Source organism: Macrobrachium rosenbergii, chromosome 20 (genome assembly GCF_040412425.1).
Source record: "Macrobrachium rosenbergii isolate ZJJX-2024 chromosome 20, ASM4041242v1, whole genome shotgun sequence".
NCBI lineage: Eukaryota > Metazoa > Arthropoda > Malacostraca > Decapoda > Palaemonidae > Macrobrachium > Macrobrachium rosenbergii.
The window spans coordinates 21,429,784-21,448,833 of record NC_089760.1 but is presented as its reverse complement, the minus strand read 5'-3'; the positions used below and the strand labels follow the sequence as shown (position 1 = coordinate 21,448,833).

General features: G+C 36.4%; 1 protein-coding gene across 8 annotated transcripts in view; it reads right to left on the bottom strand.

Moving 5' to 3' along the window:
- Positions 1-19,050, bottom strand: part of LOC136849144 (uncharacterized) — an 85,754-nt gene that overhangs the window by 49,887 nt on the left and 16,817 nt on the right. For all 8 annotated transcript variants that reach the window (XM_067122217.1, XM_067122218.1, XM_067122215.1 and 5 more), the window contains one exon: positions 17,968-18,070. The gene's annotated coding sequence lies outside the window, so the exon portion shown is untranslated. The remainder of the gene's footprint in view (positions 1-17,967; positions 18,071-19,050) is intronic.

The window sequence follows — 19,050 nt, the reverse complement described above, 5'->3', positions numbered from 1 at the left end:
AACTTTGCACTTATACTGATTTCCTGTAGATAGTTTTAAAGACCCTTCCACCTCCCTCTCCAAAACCCTCCCAGAATGTGCTTTTCCAGAATCTGCTACATCACATGATTTATTAAAGGTCTTTCCACTTATTTCACAAGAATTAACACTTTTGTCTGAATCTAAATTTGTTCTTTCTTTTGGACTCAAAGTGCAACTACCCAGACCTCTGAAATCTTCATCATCAACCTTCTTAACAGTCCCATGCTTCACAGTCAATTTTTCTTCCTGATGTTTATGCCTGTGCTTTTCATGACACTTTAATGTATAAGCTGTAGTAAATGTCCCATGACACAATTTACACATATAAGGCCTGTTATTCAAGTGCGTCCTTAAATGACTTTGAAGGCCACAAGATTTCTGAAACTTTAAACCACATATGGTGCAAACAAGATCGCCCAAATTTACAGTGTCCTTGTGTTGCCTCTCAACAAAAGCCTCACATTCAGTACCTGCTTTACTGAGATTTATTCTTGATCCAGTTTCTTCCTGTTCCCCAAAACTGACTGTTTCGACTAAATCATTTTTCACTGCACCTCTCTTTCTTTGACAGAATTTCTCATGCTTTTGTAACACACGACTTGATTTAAAAGTTCTGCTACAAAGTCTACAACAATATGATCTCCTATGCAAGTGTACCCTAAGATGACTACCTAAGCTACATGGTCTCTGAAATTTCAATCCACAAAATGTGCAAGGATAGAAGGCAGAATCCATCTTCACTTCACTCTCTTCGCTGTTGGTATCTGTAACCAGGCTGTCACCATTATGGCTTACTACAGGCTTCTCATGATCAATCTTGATTGTTAGCTTACTTGGGTTACTTATCAATGTCTTATTTCTATGAGTACTTTTCTTGTGCATTTCCAGTGTCACTACAGAATTAAATCTCCTACCACAAAAGTTACAACTGTAAGGCCGATCTATTGAATGCGTCCTCATATGACTTGCTAAACCACATGACTTCTGAAATTCCATACCACAAATATTACATACATTTAATTTTTCACCAGAAATCCTTTCTTTTACAATGCCTTCATCAATTTCATTCATCATATTTAAATATTCCTTAGAAGTTGGTTTATCATATGGCTTTTCTTGACCAACCAAACTGACTGGTTCTTCAATGAAAGAGCCTCTTGAAACTTTCTTCTGAAGGTGATATTTTTTGTGTTTTTTCAACTTTACTTTCGTAGAAAACACTCTCAAGCATACATTGCATTCATAGCGCATGCTTCCGTGAATCTTCATGTGTCTTGCAAAGCCTGATGGTCTCTTAAATTCCATCTTACATATGATACAATAGCATATTTTTCGTTCAGATATCAAATTTGCCTCCTCTGTTTGAACTTGGCTCAATGTTCTCTCACTTTCAGCCAGTACAGACCCAGCATACTTCTTAGAATTTGAGGCATAATTCTTGTCTTCCCCACAGACTTCATCACCGAGTGGTGTTTTTTTACTGTTTATAAACCTATCTAGAGAATTAAATTCACCTACAGATTTATCAGGGCTCAGCTGAAGATTACCATGATTCATTTGAAGATGATGTATAAAAGCAGTTTTTCCCATGTATTTATTCAAACATACATTACAAGTATATTCAACACTTGCTGACAGTGAATTCCCACTATCCCTACTGATTTCGTCTTCTAATGACATTCTGCTCAATCCTTTAGATTCTGTCCTCATGACATCATCATCGCCACAAACTTCACGATAATTTCCTCCACCAAAACTGCAATTCCCACTGGCTCCGTCCAACACATTAGGTGATTCAACTTCTGTTTTATCCATTTCCATCATAACATTCTTCATTCTATGAATCTTCTGATGTTTGTACAGTTTAGCCTTATTCTGGAAAGTAAGACTACAAATCCTACAAGTATACCGCTTGAAAAATGAATGAACCTTTTGATGAAGTACTAAACTATTCTTCCTTGTGCACTTCTTACCACACATTTGACACACATATCTTCCTTCCTCTTTATCAATATCATCATTAAGCAATTCTATATCACTGGCATATGCTCCCTCGTCATTTTTGTTGAATGCTCCATCATTCTTACTATTTTCATTATGCTTATATTCACATTCATGCTCCAGAAGTTTTATCTTATCTGAAAATGCCTGATAACAAGACCTGCAGTTGTATACCTCAGAAGATGCTTCATCTGACACTCCATAGTTTCCATTCTCAGAATTCATACTGACAGCATTAACATCACAGCTTTCTTTTCCTTCTTCAACAACTTTATCTTTTATGCTTTCTATCACAGGGAACAATCTCCCTTCCATATCAAATACTTCTTCATCTTTCCCACTTTGTTTATGTACACATTGATGTTTACGATATTTAATCCTACTTGTAAAAGAAAGATGGCAAAGCCTGCAATCATACCCTTTGTATGATAAATGCATCTTCTGGTGAAGAACGAAACTACTTATCTTTTTGCAATGCTTACCACAAATGCCACAGTGATACTTCTTGGGTTCTAAATCACTTGATTCATGAATTTCTAGCTTTTGAAAATTATTTGGACTTTGATCTCCCTCACAAGCAGTCTTACATCTAACCATCTCAGAATGCTTTTCCTTGACAGTTAATCTGTAGTTAAGGTCAACTTGCATATCCTGATCACCTACAAGGGCACTTTTTTCCCTCACTTCATCCTCTTCATTCACAATGCTTTTTTCATCATCAAATGACCAAGATGTTTCAGTAGCACTCTCCACTCCTTTTACCATTTTGGCACTATACCTGTGCTTTCTTTCATGCATGCGAAGTTTAATTCTATTAGGAAACGTTAAATCACAAAAGTTGCACTTACACCTCTGAAAAGGTTTATGATACTTCACATGAAGCACAAGACTACTTCTCTTTTTACATTTCTTACCACAAATGTCACAGACAAACTTTTCCAACTCTAACTCATGAGATTCAGGGCCCTGAGTCTTTGAACAAATAGTTCGCATATTATGTTCTCTTAATCCACTGACAGTGAGGTCTCTGTCAGTCTCAGACTCATTTAAGAGTTCAGTCGTTTTTGTATCAAATAATAAGTTTGGCTCTTTACAATCTTTTATGTGTTCACCACTAACTGAATTAAGTGTGGCACCACTGTGTTCTTTATGATGCTCATCCAACTGAATCTTTGTTATGAATGATGATTTACATATAAAGCAAGGATACCGTTCACCTGCTGCATGCATCTGCTGGTGCACTACAAGTTCACTCTTTGACCTAAATCCTTTACCACAAATATTACATGAGTGCTGGAAAATGTTGAAAAACTATCAGTAATATCTTTTCCCTGAGTTTCACTTAGAGCTGTACTTACATCAATGGTTTCTGATTGAGGTGTTTGTAGTCCTTCAACATTTCCAAAAGTATCTCCCTCACAATTAAATCTACACTCAACACCAAAACTATTTGGTAATGTCCCATATTCATGGTTATATTTTCTTTGATGTTTACGAAGTTTTATTTTACTTCCATACTTTCTATTACAAACTTCACACTTATATTTTCGATTAGCTGAATGAACTCTAACATGGAGTACATAAGAGCCTTTTGTTTTGCAAACTTTTGCACATACAGGACAAATCAAATGGACACCATCACTCTCTTTATCATCTAATTTTTTACTATCACTTAAAGCAGAAACATTCACTGTTGCCTTCCCACTCCCATTATCAAAATCAAATAGCTCTGCTCCTTCCACTGCAGTACCTTCAACTGCTTGCTCATTGTTTTCAGTGTGATTTTTCAAGTGTTCATGTAGAGATTCTTTGGAGATAAATGTCAACTGGCAAAGGTCACAAGTGAATAGTCGGTTCTTTGAATGCACAGAAGAATGCCTGACTAGGCCACTTTTTTTAATAAATTTTCTCCCACAATCCAAACAATCATAATTCATTGCCTTTGTGACATGTGTATTCATGTGATTAGCAAGATCAGAATCAAACAAAAAGTCAACCCAACAAACAGAACACCTGAACTTTTGATTCTCTCCATGCTCTGCCATATGCTTCCTAAGGTAATTCTTCTGGCTAAAATTCTCACCACAGACATTACAAATATGAAATCGTCCCTCTATGTGAGTTGACATGTGTGCTTCAAGACTGCCACGGGTTAAAAATTGCTCATTACAAATGTTACAAGTAAAACCTGAATATGAACTATCGTTTACAATGTTGTCTCTGGTAAGGGGATCAAAATTTTCACTGCTTCTAACCTCAGATCCATTGATGAATTCTTCATTGAATCCAGTTTCTTGTGCACCATTTTCTGTAATATACACAGTTACTTCTTTCATTCTACTTAAAAAAACATCATTGCTCCCTTCAATGCTGTGATCTTCCTTATTCCCACCAATTTTTGACACTTCTCCCGTAACTAATGCATAGTCTGATGATGCAGAGCATTCACTAAAACTCACTGATTCTCTAGAATATGTTTCTTCACTTCTCCTGATTCTAGAACCAGTGTCAGTCAAACAATGCTGCCCTACATTCTCCAAGACATCTATGTTTCGTATTGAAGGGTCTGTTGCAGCTAAAAGAACAGGTGTACTTGACTCATTGTTGGTTGGAATGTTATTTCTTGCATATGAAGAATAATCAACATTCATAATTTGAGAACAGTTATCATCCAGAACAGAAACATCACCTTCACAGTCACTAAGAGGATCTGAGTTTTGATTATTACCATTTGTAATGCCTTCTAGTTCATTTCCAAGCCTCCTTTCTGTATCTTCCTCATCATTACTGTCAGTTATAAAAACAGTAACATCATCAACTCTACTTAGCACAGATCCTTCATTATCATCACATGATGAGTCTAAAGCATGTGTCTTCATATGTGAAGCCAAAATGCTTGGACTGGAAAACACTAGTTTGCATACTGTGCAGTAGTGTACTCCAGAACTTGTATCTTTAGGAAAAGTTCCTTTTGAGTTTTCTGAAGTTTCATCTTGGCTACCACTTTCGCCATGTTTTCCAGCATGGCTTTCAAAATGACTTTTCAAGCACATTTGTTTTAATATAACTTTGTTGCATAGCATGCACTTGTAAATCCTGTCCCCCCTATGATGGGATAAATGATCTTCAAGCTCACCAAAATTATCAATTTGTTTACTGCATAATCTACATACACTTGCACTTATTGTTGCATGTTGCACTTGCATGTGTCTTCTACATTTACCCAGACTGTAATATTTCTTTGGACACAAAACACATCTGAAGGTCCTCTTAAACATGTGCTCCTCCATGTGATCTTCCAACTTTCTCCTTGATGAATACTCTTTCCTACACACTAAACATGTTTCCTTACTAACAACAGGAGTACTTCTTCCTGTTACCTTGCCAGATGCAACACTCCTAGGCTTCACACTACTATTAGCACTTTCTTTGTATTTATAAGTGTCGCTTGAAGACACTTCAATGGCCAAAAATTTATTTTCTGGCTTGCTAAATACCTGATTTTGGATAATCTTTCTACGGAGTTCTTCAACACATGACAAAGTACATTTCTTATTTTTCAAGTGTCGATATAAATTGGACCTATTGGAAAATAATGTTCCACAATTTTGGCATTGTATTTTCTTCTTGATAATATTTCCATGAGATTCATATGTTCCCTGATCTGACTGACTACCAAGGCAAGGCAGAGGTACTTCATGTGATTCTGAACTGGAGTATTTTTTCTCAATACTTTCAGTGTTAGCTGAAGTAACACAGGTGTTCTTTGTTAAATGGTTGTTACGTGCTTGCCTATGAATAAACCCTAGGCTACAGAAAGGGCATTTGTACTTTCTATCCTCTGTATGCTGCTTCATATGACGTTTCATAAATTGACCATGCACTAATCTGTGGCAAATGGGGCACTTGCTTGTTGCCAATCTTGGCCTTCTCACATTACAGTGCTCTACGGCAGCCTTTGCTTGGGAGATTTCTACAGTGCCTTTTTCTATTGGAGGCTTTGACTGATGGGTTCCAACAGGGACAGAGACCCCACAACCAGTCAACAATTTGTGTTTTGTCAAATTTCCTCTGAAGTTAAATCCACAACCACAACATTCACATTTGTATGGTCTTTCTTCTGTATGCATCTTTATGTGCCTCTTAACCACATTTTTATTTATATTTCTATGACAAAACTCACACTCTACAGTTTGCACTTCATATGGCTTAGCAAAATCAATGACACATTTTCCTTCATTAATAGCAATGGGTGGCATTTGACTGCAGTTATTTTCACTTTTGTGACTCAAAAGATCACTCTCCTGACAAAACATTAATCCACACAAATCACACTTAATTTTTTCATTTTCTTTTATACTGGTATGTTGCTTTAAATGAAGATCAAAAACTTCAGCTGCAAATTTTTCATGACAAAACTTGCACTCAGCCTCTGCATTTTCTATCGTTTCTGTACTATCTTTAGTTATTAGGCCTGCTCCACTGCTTTCCTGGCATGAAACAGACATACTGGTGTTTCCAAAGATTTCTTGCTGTACACTGTTTTCTTGAAGCACCACAGATGGGATAGACTCATCAGATATTCTCAAATTTTCAAGTAAAATGGGCTCTGTTACATAATCCCTCTGCTGCAGTGATGATTTGCATGTCCGCACAACATGCCTCTTGAGCGCACACTTATGGGTGAAACCTAAACCACAGGAATTGCACACAAAAGTTCTTTCCTCAGTGTGTTGTTTTAAATGTCTTGTGAGATGCTGCCTCCATACCTTTCTTTGACATAACTCACACTCTACCATCTCTCTTTTCCTGAGTCCACCCATTTTTCACATGAATCCAAAACTTATATAAAAAATAAAATCATTTTTAGTTATCTACAGTGATCATGTTGGAAAATCAACAAATTGACATCTGATACACATGGTCTTAAGAAGATATCTAAAATTTATATTTGATATGAAAAAGTTTCATGACATGATTTCCTTAACTTCTACAGGAAGCACTTACAGAGCTTAAGAATAACTGCAATGCACCAGAATTCATTTAGAAACTGTACCAAAATGCATATTGTTAATAGTAGTGTCATTTAAAATGTGATGATCACTGATGGGTCACATTTTTTAACTGCATTATATATCTTGATCTATACATATTTCTAAAACACTTCCCTTATCCTGCATTTTGGGAGATTTAACTGTGGTTTCATTATTGTTGGTATGCTGTTATTTTGAGCTAACTGTTTGCAAATAATGCTCATAAATTTTCTCACAACTGTGTGCTATGCAAATCCTAACATTTTGTTCTCTCAGAAGTACCACAAAAAGGCACTATTTACAGTACGTGTACCTGCAAGAAAGCAGAAAACACACTGTAAAGAATAAGTAAATCAACTTTTGATCTATATAACTTATACTCATTCAAAAAGAGTACATTATACCAACTTCAAACTTTCAGAGAATCATAATAAAAAACTCATAACTAAATTTTCAAAAAAATCAACTACCTAAAATAACACTTTTTGGCATGAAGATTATAGTCTTCTGAAGAGACTTTAAGGCAGTAAACACAAGTAAATTAAATAACCAAAGAGAACCTAACGAACAGTTGTATTCACTAACTTGGATTAAGCCTGAATGCAGGGCCCTAATCTTCGCATCCACTGGGTCTATGCTTCTAACTTCACGGTGTGCATCATCAGCCTGCTATCAGTCGCACAAGACTTCCGTCCCCCAAACTCATTTGCCTCATCAACTCATTCTAATCTTGCATGTGTATGCTTCGTCACCCAATGGGATTTTACTCATCCTGCTGAGAATGAACATCTCAATTAGAAAGTGAAAGATTCTGTAGTTGTATTTATAAGTTAAATTCTAATGCATTGGATGAGCTTCAAAACAAAATTAATATCATGCAACAATAAGAATAACAAACAGCCTGATTAATGAAGACCATTTCTGTCTAACCCTAACTCTGAAATACCTAAATATCCTTTTGTTGAAAACAGACTAGAATGCCAAATGCAAGTATTATCCTACCTACAAAGCTAAGCATTCAGGGAATCACTATGAACTCATGTTATCATTTGATCAAAATTGAGATTTGCATACTATATTGGTAATCTGACCCTATTCAGTGGCAAAACATCATCAAATTGTCATGCCACATCATGTACCCAAACACATAGTGATAATGCAGTCAGGATTTTTTCATAGCAGACCTACCTACTCTCATTACAAATAAGCCAAGAGATGTTGCAGCAAGTTTCAGAACAAATTCTCGGGGTTTAATGATACCCATTTATGAAATAAGTTACAAAATGTCTTTTAGGATTAAATGTCACCCATTTATGATATCACATTTAAAATGGTACTACATTGCGCCTTTTTTCTTTATATGCATGGTACTTGGTTCATTGTAATGGTAAAAGGAAAATTCCAACGTGATTTTAACTTAGGTCAAGATTTCATGCACCATGTGCCTCTTGGATCCCTTAGGGTATACTACAACACTTTTTGTACTTTTTATGCAAGAAGCCCTTATTAAAAGTAAAGGCAATTATTCTTGAACTAGCAGAGCATCCAGAATGTCCATATCGCTACTTAGTAAATTAATACTTGCAAGACCAATCCATATACCTAGAAGCAATTTGGTTTCAGTTATTACTTCTGAAAGCATAGTTCTGCTTTTTACTTTGCAAAATTTACTAATAATGTAAACTTCCACTTCACTGCATACAGGATACTTGAGAAATCAATCTACGTTAATTAAAGAGTAAGGTATACCTCCACAACTATGTGTCAGGATTCTATAATCACAAACCATTTGTTTCAGAATTTGTTTGAATTTTCATTACTTTCCTTACAACACACAGCAAACATCCCTAAAAATTACAAATACAATCTTCATAACCCTTAGCACTCCATCAATGTTTAGTGAAGTATTTCTTACATATAAAATTCCCTTAATGTCAAAGCAATGCTATAAGCCAACAGGTTTCCTTTGGCTTCCACATACACACAAACACAGACATCACTGAACATTTCAGACGGTCACAATATCCAAGTTTTATAGTTTTAAGTAAATAAACTTCCACAAGCACACTACAGTTGCAAAGCAAACTTTTACTTACTTGCACAACATATCACCATAAAACCGAGCTTCAGTACAGAACACTTGCCCAGGTTTATATTTTTAAAAAGCTACATTAAAGACAATAACTGAGTATTGCAAAACACAATATAACTTCTCAATCCTACTAGACATTTCATTCACAATCACTTATTTTACCAATTCATATTTCTTCACTAAAGAAAACTGACATAAGTTTTCATGGCGTCAATATATGTCATACAGTTGAGAAGTATATATGATTACTGTACATCACCGCAACCCTTCAACACTTTCAAATAAAAAAAAAAAAAACTTGCAAATTTAACAAAAGTTGTACAATTCTCACTGGAATGGCTTTAACATATTGACATTCGCCAGATAAAAATGCCATGCATTAACTTCAAGTCCAATTGAATTACTAATGCAACCATGCATTAACTTCAAGTCCAACTGCATTACTGATGCAATCAAGATAATTAGAAAATATGGTTCTAAATTTACAAGTACTGTACTGTACTGTACTGTACAGTAAACCATATATATAAAAGTCATCATCATCATTACTTTTATTGTCACTATTATTAATTTGGAAAACAAGGTTAAATGCTCACTAGTGGAGAAAATTTAAAATAGAAAAGAGAAGTCTTAAAAATATAATTTTTTCCTTTTACTATACAGTCGACCCCCAGTATTCATGGGGGATACGTACCACAAGCCCCTGTGAATACTGTAGCTCAAATCTGTGAATACTTGACACCCCTCTAAAAAAGCTTATACAGTAACTGCCTATTTTGATAGTTCAAACACCAAAAAAAAACCTCTAAAAATGCTTAGAACTGAGTATCTTAATAGTTTTATCACAAAAAATGCATTTACAGTAAGAAAATATGAAAATACAGTAATTAGTGAATATTTCTCAATGAAAAATACAGCAGGTAAGCGAATTTTCTACAAATAACGTGTATGTACGTTCCACAGAAAAATCTGCCAATAGATGAAGCCACGAATCCAGAACCAAAAATAGGCAGGGGCCATTGTATTCATTCCATGAGATCCCCTGATGGAAATATATATTCTTTTGTAAACAAAAATCATTTTTCATACCAACCATGTCATGAAATTATTCAAATGACAATGACAGTCTTGTCAGTGGTCCCGGGATATGCTTGGGCTCATCCCAGAACTGCAGAGAGCCAGGGGTCTCATTTTTTATATTGTCTGATCCACGACCGGCAAGAAATTAGTGATGCTGTGAGGTTGAGGTTAGCAACATAAGAAATGGATTTCTATATAAAGGAATCTGTTTTGCTTCAAAAAATTATATTTTTTCACAACTGTACAAAAAGTGCAGTGTAGCTCATTGTACGAAAAATGTGCATGAAGTGTTTTGCTCTTGAAATTCAGTTAAAAATATAAGCCGTAAAATACACAACAAAAAATGTGCATGAAGTGTTTTGCTCTTGAAATTCAGTTAAAAATATAAGCCGTAAAATACACAACAAAGTGCCAATAATATTGCTAAGGCCCTGGAACTTGCCAAACTAACTGTATCTATTATAATCCAAAAGAACAATGCCATTCTTGTCACAAAGATGCATATCAGTTATAAAAAGATCAAGAGGCCCCTTTTCAAATAAATTTGGAATTAGAATAGGAGGTAAGTAAGTATCTCTACCAAGATGACAGTGACTAAGGTTTTGTGTATGTTCAACAATCTCAAATTCTCAAATATTGCTTAGGTGACCCATATTACAAGATACCTTTATTGCAAACCTCAGATCAAGAAACAACCTGCTGTTCTATTTTTGAAAACACTGGATGAGGGCGAGTGTGAAGAAATATGCTGCTAATCTATTCACAGAGATCTCAAATCAGTAGATCTTAGATGACAGATAGGCCTACAGCAATAAACAAAAATCCTTAATAAAGAAATGAAAGGCCTCCTCTGCAAGATGTCTCCCAGGAAAAGAAGACTGTTCAAGGCAACCCAGGATCACACCACTCATGGGCTGCTTTCCAATCCAGAAGGTAATCTCAAGCTACCATGGACCTTCAGCTTATCATACCAATCTCATGATAAATAAATAGTGCTAATAATCACACAGCAATGCAAAGTATGGTGTGCATAAAAAAAAATACATCAACTTAAAATTTAAAAAATACAAGGGAATAATGGACATGTCTACATAAACTTGGCACTTCTGTCTTACGATGTACAGCATGACCAAGGAGGCCCTGCATTAGCTAACTTACAGTGTCTCTATCTAGCAGTGATCATGTAAACACACTAAGATCTTTGCTCAGTACTCACACTAATCTCCAGTCTCATAATCCACGTGTAGCATTGGTAATTAACTAACTTTTGTGTTGCCATTGCAATTAATATGCCTTCTAAGCATGGGGCCACATGTAAGCATCTGTTGATCAGGCACACATGTAGACATAAGATGATCTGGCTGTAGTTAGATCTTAATAATATAGGCAAGGGCTGAAGTTGGCATGGTTATATTATTTGTTTGGGTTGAAGAAACAAACAGCGACTGCAATATAAAAAGTGGTAAAGAAAAAATTCATGGCTTTGCCAAAAAATATAGTGCTATGCTTCCATGGAAAAACAGTTTCTGGGAAACATAAAGTTGCCCCATAGTAAGAATAAAAAGCATGCTAACACTATATATGACTGATCTGGAAGCAGCAAGATGCAGGTTAAGTAGTAATGGAGATAGGAACAATTAAAGCAGCTTAAAAATTTGCAAAGAGAATGAACATTCAACATTCTTCTGATGGATGAATGCAAAGATTCCACAAACAACATGGCAACAAAGGCAAGAAAGTGGCTGGCAAAGCAGTGAGTGCTCCTCCCCAAAAAAGAACGAGCCATTCTAAAAATGACCTATGAACTTCATACAAAATGAAGGCTGGGTATTAAGAAAAACCTATACAGTAAGGTAAACGTGGAGTTCATTGGATGAATAAAACTAAAAAAACAACTTTCTGCATTACACTTTGCCAATGCAGAAGTCTCCCATCATCTCAAACCCGTTTGTTTGCAGTGCCAGACAATACACACACAGCAATTATTGCCAGTACATTAACAACTTGTCAGGAAAGGCATGGTTCATCGACCATAGAATTGCAGATGTTCTCCAATGCTTTTCTAAGAGGATATTATAAAAATTCATCTTAATTGTGCCAGGGTCATTATCCTTTAGGATAACTGATCATCCCACCCTCCAGAAGAGGAACTCTTGACATAAGGACAGTAGAATTTGGTGAAAGTTTTTAATGAAATACACTAAGTTCTATCTTCAGCCTATGGGTCATGTCACGATTTAAGCTGTAAAAAGGCTTTATCAGACGAATTCATCTATGAGACGATGTTAACACCAAAGGGTGAAAGGGATGGGGAGGAAGATGCCAAGCCAAGACTTGGAACTCCCTCAAGCAGGAAATACTGGCCAACACCTGGAAGGAGCTTTTGGAAAACATCAGTGATACGTAAGACTTAGTTGGATTCATGTGAAGGAGACCCAGATTAGCAGATGCTGTTGCAGGATGGAGTATTTTGGCAAATGACAGAGCCTGAAGAAGCCTAACAAGATACTTGAATTAGCCACCAATTGAGCCAAATATGATACAGTGCTAGTGATCAAGACTTATTAAATACCAAGGCTATATGCAAGAATTAAGGAACCTTTTCTATCAGTAGCAGTTGCGAGGCAAAAGTCAAACTAGTTGATCCAAGGTATTTGCGGCGGCTAGGGGCCACAACCACCCATGAAAAGCAAAAATCTGTGTACAGTTGTTAAACCCCTCTAAAAATGCTTACAACTGTCTATGTTAATAGTTTAAACACCAAATATACCTTAAACTATAACACTTATAACCGCCTATTTTAATAGTTTAAACACCAAATATACCTTAAACTATCATCTTACACCAAATATACCTTAAAACATCATCCTAAAACACTTTAATATCATTTCAAAGTCATCTTACAGCATCACCTTTAAAAATATATGGCTTAAAGCTTCATGTGAAAACTAATCAAGTTCCCCTACATTCATGCACAGCCATTTTCTCCCATACAGTATTCAAGCTGTCCTGTTTTCTTTTTAAAGTAGATAAGGGAAACATTGGGAATTCAAGAGTAGACTTAAGTAATATACCTAAAGTGAAACATTAGCAAAAGGCAAAATTAGGAAAGGATGAGATCCAGGGAAGAATAGGACTGGAAGCTTTACTTGACATGAAGTGTAGATGAGAGTTCGTACACACCTCCCTACATATGGATCCAGGACATTTCCACCGACATTTCACCCAATGGCTTTCAGAATCTTTCACCTCTACACTCCCCAACAGGAAGGTACACTTAGGTGGTACTTAAGATACTTTGCAGCATCCTTTCAGCCCCAGGTACCTGCTTTATGTCTTTTACTTCTTACACATTTCCCTTGGTCTTATCTTACTTGGCTGTCCAACTTCTTAAAACCACCTAGCAGTAATTCCAGTTCTCATTTAAGAACATACCAGTAAGCCAAGCCCTTTAAATGTCTAGAAATATGAAACAGCTCTCTTATTAAATTAATTTTTTACAAACACAATACAGTGATCCATCAATTATCCAGATCACCATTATCCCACACTCCACATTGTTCGACACACCCAGGACCAAGACCCCAAAGATAAGATATATGTAAATTTTAAAAAAATTTTAAAATCTGCAGCCTCAAGAAGACATTGGTTACACTGCCTACACTCAGACTGCCTGAGAAAGGGTTTTGGGGGGTGGGGGAGACCTCAAGAAGTTCCCATGGTGGAGGGGGGGGGCAGGTTTCAGATGGATCGGTGCCACTGGAGAGGAGGGACAGTAAGTCTCTGTAGAGGAACCTAAGAAGGGGTTGTATTGGAGGGTGCGTGGAGCTGGAGAGCAGTTTCTCTGGCTGGGAAGGGGAAGGGATGCAGTGCTGGATGGATGAAGAAGGCTAGGTAGACCTGACTTGATAAAAGCTTGTTTGGTTTCATGTTTCTATGTTTATGATACAGTAATTCACATTTTATTAAAGGATATGCACAGTAAGGATATGTACAGTACTGAGATAGGGTAGAGAGAGAGAGAGAGAGAGAGAGAGAGAGAGAGAGAGAGAGAGAGAGAGAGAGAGAGAGAGAACAATAACCAAGGGATGTTTACATCGAAGACTAACTACGGAAATACACACATTCCTTCACTTTTTTATTTATAATTAATGCTACATTATTTGCATTTACATTTTCACTGTATTTTCTCATTTCTTATTTTTTTAAACTAAAAGATAAATGCAATCATCTGTGTAGGCTGAGAGAGAGAGAGAGAGAGAGAGAGAGAGAGAGAGAGAGAGAGAGAGAGAGAGAGAGAGAGAGAGAGAGAGAGAGAGAGAGAGAGAGAGCTGGGGAATGTTTACATCAAAGCCTAAGCCCAGTAACACCCACATACTTCACTTTTTTATTATATTTTATACTACAGTATTAGTGTTTATTTTTTATTGTATTTTCTAATTTTCTATTTTTCAAACCAAAAGATATACAGGCAGTCCCCGGTTTACAACGGGTCTGGCTTACGACGTTCCGAGGTTACGACACTTTTCAAATATATTCATCAGAAATTATTTCCCGGTTTACGACGCATGTTCCAGGGTTATGACGTGTCGTACGCTGATCCGACGGAAGAAATATGGCTCCAAAACGACAGGATAATCAAAATTTGGAGTTTTTTTTCATGAAAATCTCAATAAAAATGCAGTTTACATCGTTTTCATTACACCCAAAGCATTAAAAGTAAGGTTTTCTTAAGATTTTTTATGATTTTCGACGATTTTTCAGTTTACGACGATTTTCGGTTTATGACGCGGCGTAAAAATGGAACCCCCGTCGTAAACCGGGGACTGCCTGTACACAATTGAGAGAGAGAGAGAGAGAGAGAGAGAGAGAGAGAGAGAGAGAGAGAGAGAGAGAGAGAGAGAGAGCAGCTGAGGTGAACTATCAACGGTGATGAAATATTCTCGTGTACTGTTATGATATAAGGCATCAAGGAGGAGAATGTAAAAATACCACTCATGGCCAAAAATCGTTTTATTGTATAAAAACGTCATTCAATACCTATATTTTCATGTCCTGGTCAGCATTTGTAAATGTGCCAGCTCTAACCCTAGTCACTTCTGCCTCAAACACAAGGGTAAAATTCCAACGCAGCGCAACGTGGTCATGTCCTGGGTCACTTTAGTGGGAGGCCGCCGCTAAACTACTACGGAGCAGGTGTGACATATGGATGGTTTGTTTTTTACCTTATGAATAATATTCTTCCTCTTGTTTCTATACTACATTAAAATTCTTAACAATCACAATAAACATTATAATAGTAATTTAAATAAAAAGAAGCAATCAATAATAAAGAAAACTAGAAGAAATTTCCATATCCTAGAAAACGTGTACTCTACATTTTTCTATTTAGAGAATTTTTTTCGGCAAAATTAGCTGGAAGTACTCTCTTTACAACTGTCATAATAAATAAAGTACAGTACAGGCAGTCCCCGGTTATCGGTGGGGGTTCTGCAATTGACCCAGCATCTCAGTTCACGGCTATCTCTCGGTTGTGCGTGTTTTGTGTAGGGTACTACGGACCAAGCACGTTTTTTTGAATCATCCCTTAAGATGCCTTCTAAACGCCCTGCTCCTTCTAAGGCTTCTGGTAAAGAGCCTAAGCGCCAGAGGAAGATCACGACACTCACGGAGAAGGCATACATTACTGTAATGTTAAATGAAGCAAAAGTCACAGAGAAGTAGCAGCTTGTTATGTCATGACTTCAAGTGCAATAGCCTTCATGAGAAGCAATATGAAGACAGTAGAAACCTTGCGATGGCCTTTATTGGAGAAGACCTCCCCGCCCCCTTTATCCCACCGACGGACCGTGACTTTAAAGGATTTTCATGGTCTGTACAAATTTCTTAAGAAAACCAAGCAGCAGCAGACAATGATAAAGGCATGGGATGATAATAAAGAAAGGGTCCCAAATGTGAATAACATTAATGAGATGCAGGCCTACCATACCACCACGCCGCCTCCCGAAACCCTGATGAAGCACCTCCTGAAGAAGGTGAAGAAATGCCCTCAGAGGAGGTGTAACTCCTCTACTTTGAAAGTCATATCTTCATCATCATTCATCGGACTGCACAGCTAATTCATCATCATCATCTATAATAAACATTCATCACCGCTGAGTACCCGTATGACTTAATCTTATTATTATTATGTATTATTATTACAGGTAGTAACCAGTGTAGAGAGAGAGAGAGAGAGAGAGAGAGGTGTATTACCTTCACTACACATTCACTACACATTTTTAAAACACTATGAACACACACACAGTATCTTTTTTGAGAGAGAGAGAGAGAGAGAGAGAGAGAGAGAGAGAGAGAGAGAGAGAGAGAGAGAGAGAGAGAGAGAGAGAGAGAGAGAGAGAGAGATTATCTCCTTACAATATCAAAAGATTGAAACCATGAGCTTCTGAGGGCAACACTTCCCCTCTGGGGAAACAAGGTAGATACTGTAATTGCTTTCTGCACCAAGTTTTCAGTTATAAGCGTGATGGTTATTGTTTACAAGCACACATAGTTTACACCTGCAAATGAAAAAACCTGTAGCCTACCAAACTATGTGTCGAATACGAGAGAAAAAGGGATTGCTTTTTTTGTTAAGTATATTTATGGAATTTATTGTTACAATTATGTGAAAATAAAGTATATAATTAATTTTTGCATACAGTTTTCAGTTTTACTTGTGATGGTTGTTGTTTACAAGAATAACAAAGTGACAACGTTAGGTGAGGAAGGGTAGGGAGTTGCCCTTGCACACCCCTAGATTTTTTTACTCTCCATTATCCAGATTTCCACATTATCAGACAAGCCCTTAGCTCTATTAATCCAGATAACTGAGGGATTACTGTAATTATAATTGACCTCTACAACTGAAGAAACTAAATTTATAAGATCATACTCCTGGAAAGACATTATTTCAAGAAAAGTCATTCAGCACCTACCTAAGTCAGGACATTTTCTCTTCTGAAACACAACATAATCAGTATAATAAAAACTTAAGCAATGATGGAAAATTTAATATACTGTAGCTTGAAAGTTACATGTATAAAAAAAAAAATTCTACTCAAGTTCATTTAAGAACCACCTTGGCAAAAATGACAACATGAAGATAGGGATATTACAGGTATGTAGCATCAAATGTTAACATTTACCTGTCCAAGTGAATTCATGCAAGTCATACCACAGAACAGGCAAAGAAACAAAATAGAAATCATGCTGAAATGCTAGATAAATGACTAAAGATGCCAGACAGCATGAACACAATGAAAAATTTAAATGAAAAATTATACAAAATGGACCTAACTTGACAACACATGCAAACTTGTCCAGCAAACCTCGAGACTTCATATAAAGAGGAGAGTAAGTCAGGGTCTTAATCCACATGGGTATTTCTCATATATCTGTAGGTAAAATGATGTCATCTTTTGTAAATTCCTGGTTACTCTGTCTCACTGGCTCTAGTAAGACAATAATTTGTACTTTCTCTAGTAAGACCAAAATTTGTACTTTAGTATAAATACAGTATGCACATACACAGAATAGATTGCTGTATGAAAGAATGAGTTTGTATGGTGGAATGTAGCAAACAAATGATATAATTAAGAACATTATCAAATTATTCACACTAAATGACTTGTATACACTTCAAAAGTGGCAAACATGGCTTCTGACAACATCTCTTGGAAAATACACTTACTACCATACCTGGTTTACTGGAGTGCCATTCTTTGATGTGACTTATGTCCCCATATCTAATTCATGCTGGTCTCTCTCAGACTAAACTGTGGCAGTCCAAAGTGGTCAGTACCTGTGAAAATAAAACTAAGCTGTATATAAACTAAGTTCCACTAGAACAGGATCTTCCATGCAATTATCTGCCAGTTCATTTTTACCTGAAGCATTTCATTACTCAAAAATTGCATAGAACTTCATATTGAACAGAAAAACAATTTAATACCTTTAGCCAAGGGCCTTGGATCCTGTATTCACAGGGATGCATACCACAATCCCCCACAAATGGTTTAAATCCACGAACAGTTAACACCCCCCTCTAAAAACATTCATAACTACCTATCTTGAAAGTTTCAAATATCAAATGTATACCTTAAACTAGCATCCTACATCAAATATACCTTAAACTATTATCCTATTACTGTATTAATCTTGAACATTTACCCTTAAAAATATATACAGTATATATAAATACTTCTGACGACCCTTCCAGCCAATAAGAGAGAGAGAGAGAGAGAGAGAGAGAGAGAGAGAGAGAGAGAGAGAGAGAGAGAGAGAGAGAGAGAGAATCTTTCTATCAACCACTCCCCCTTTCTATCTATCTATCTCTCCATCTCTCACATTCTGAGAATCATTTGAGAGAGAGAGAGAGAGAGAGAGAGAGAGAGAGAGAGAGAGAGAGAGAGAGAGAGAGAGAGAGAATTTTTCAGTATCCTTCATAGCTATTTTATTTGACCGCCAAGTGGGCAACATTTTCTACCCTCCACGGTCAATAAGTCAAGATAAATTGACAGATTACATTCCCCCATTGCTCCAAGCTTCGGAGAAGACTGGGAATCGATATATTTTCTTTTAAAAGTTTACAAAATTTACTGTAGAAATGCATAAATATGTTATTTTCATAATAAAATTAAATTTCATATATAATTACCAAGTAATTACATAGCTACACTTTCCTACTTGCGCAGCAGTTAAAAAATTTAAAAGTTCGCAGTAGCAATTCATTTGTTTATACCTATTGTTCCCTCTATCACGGAACAATAGGTACAATGTAAC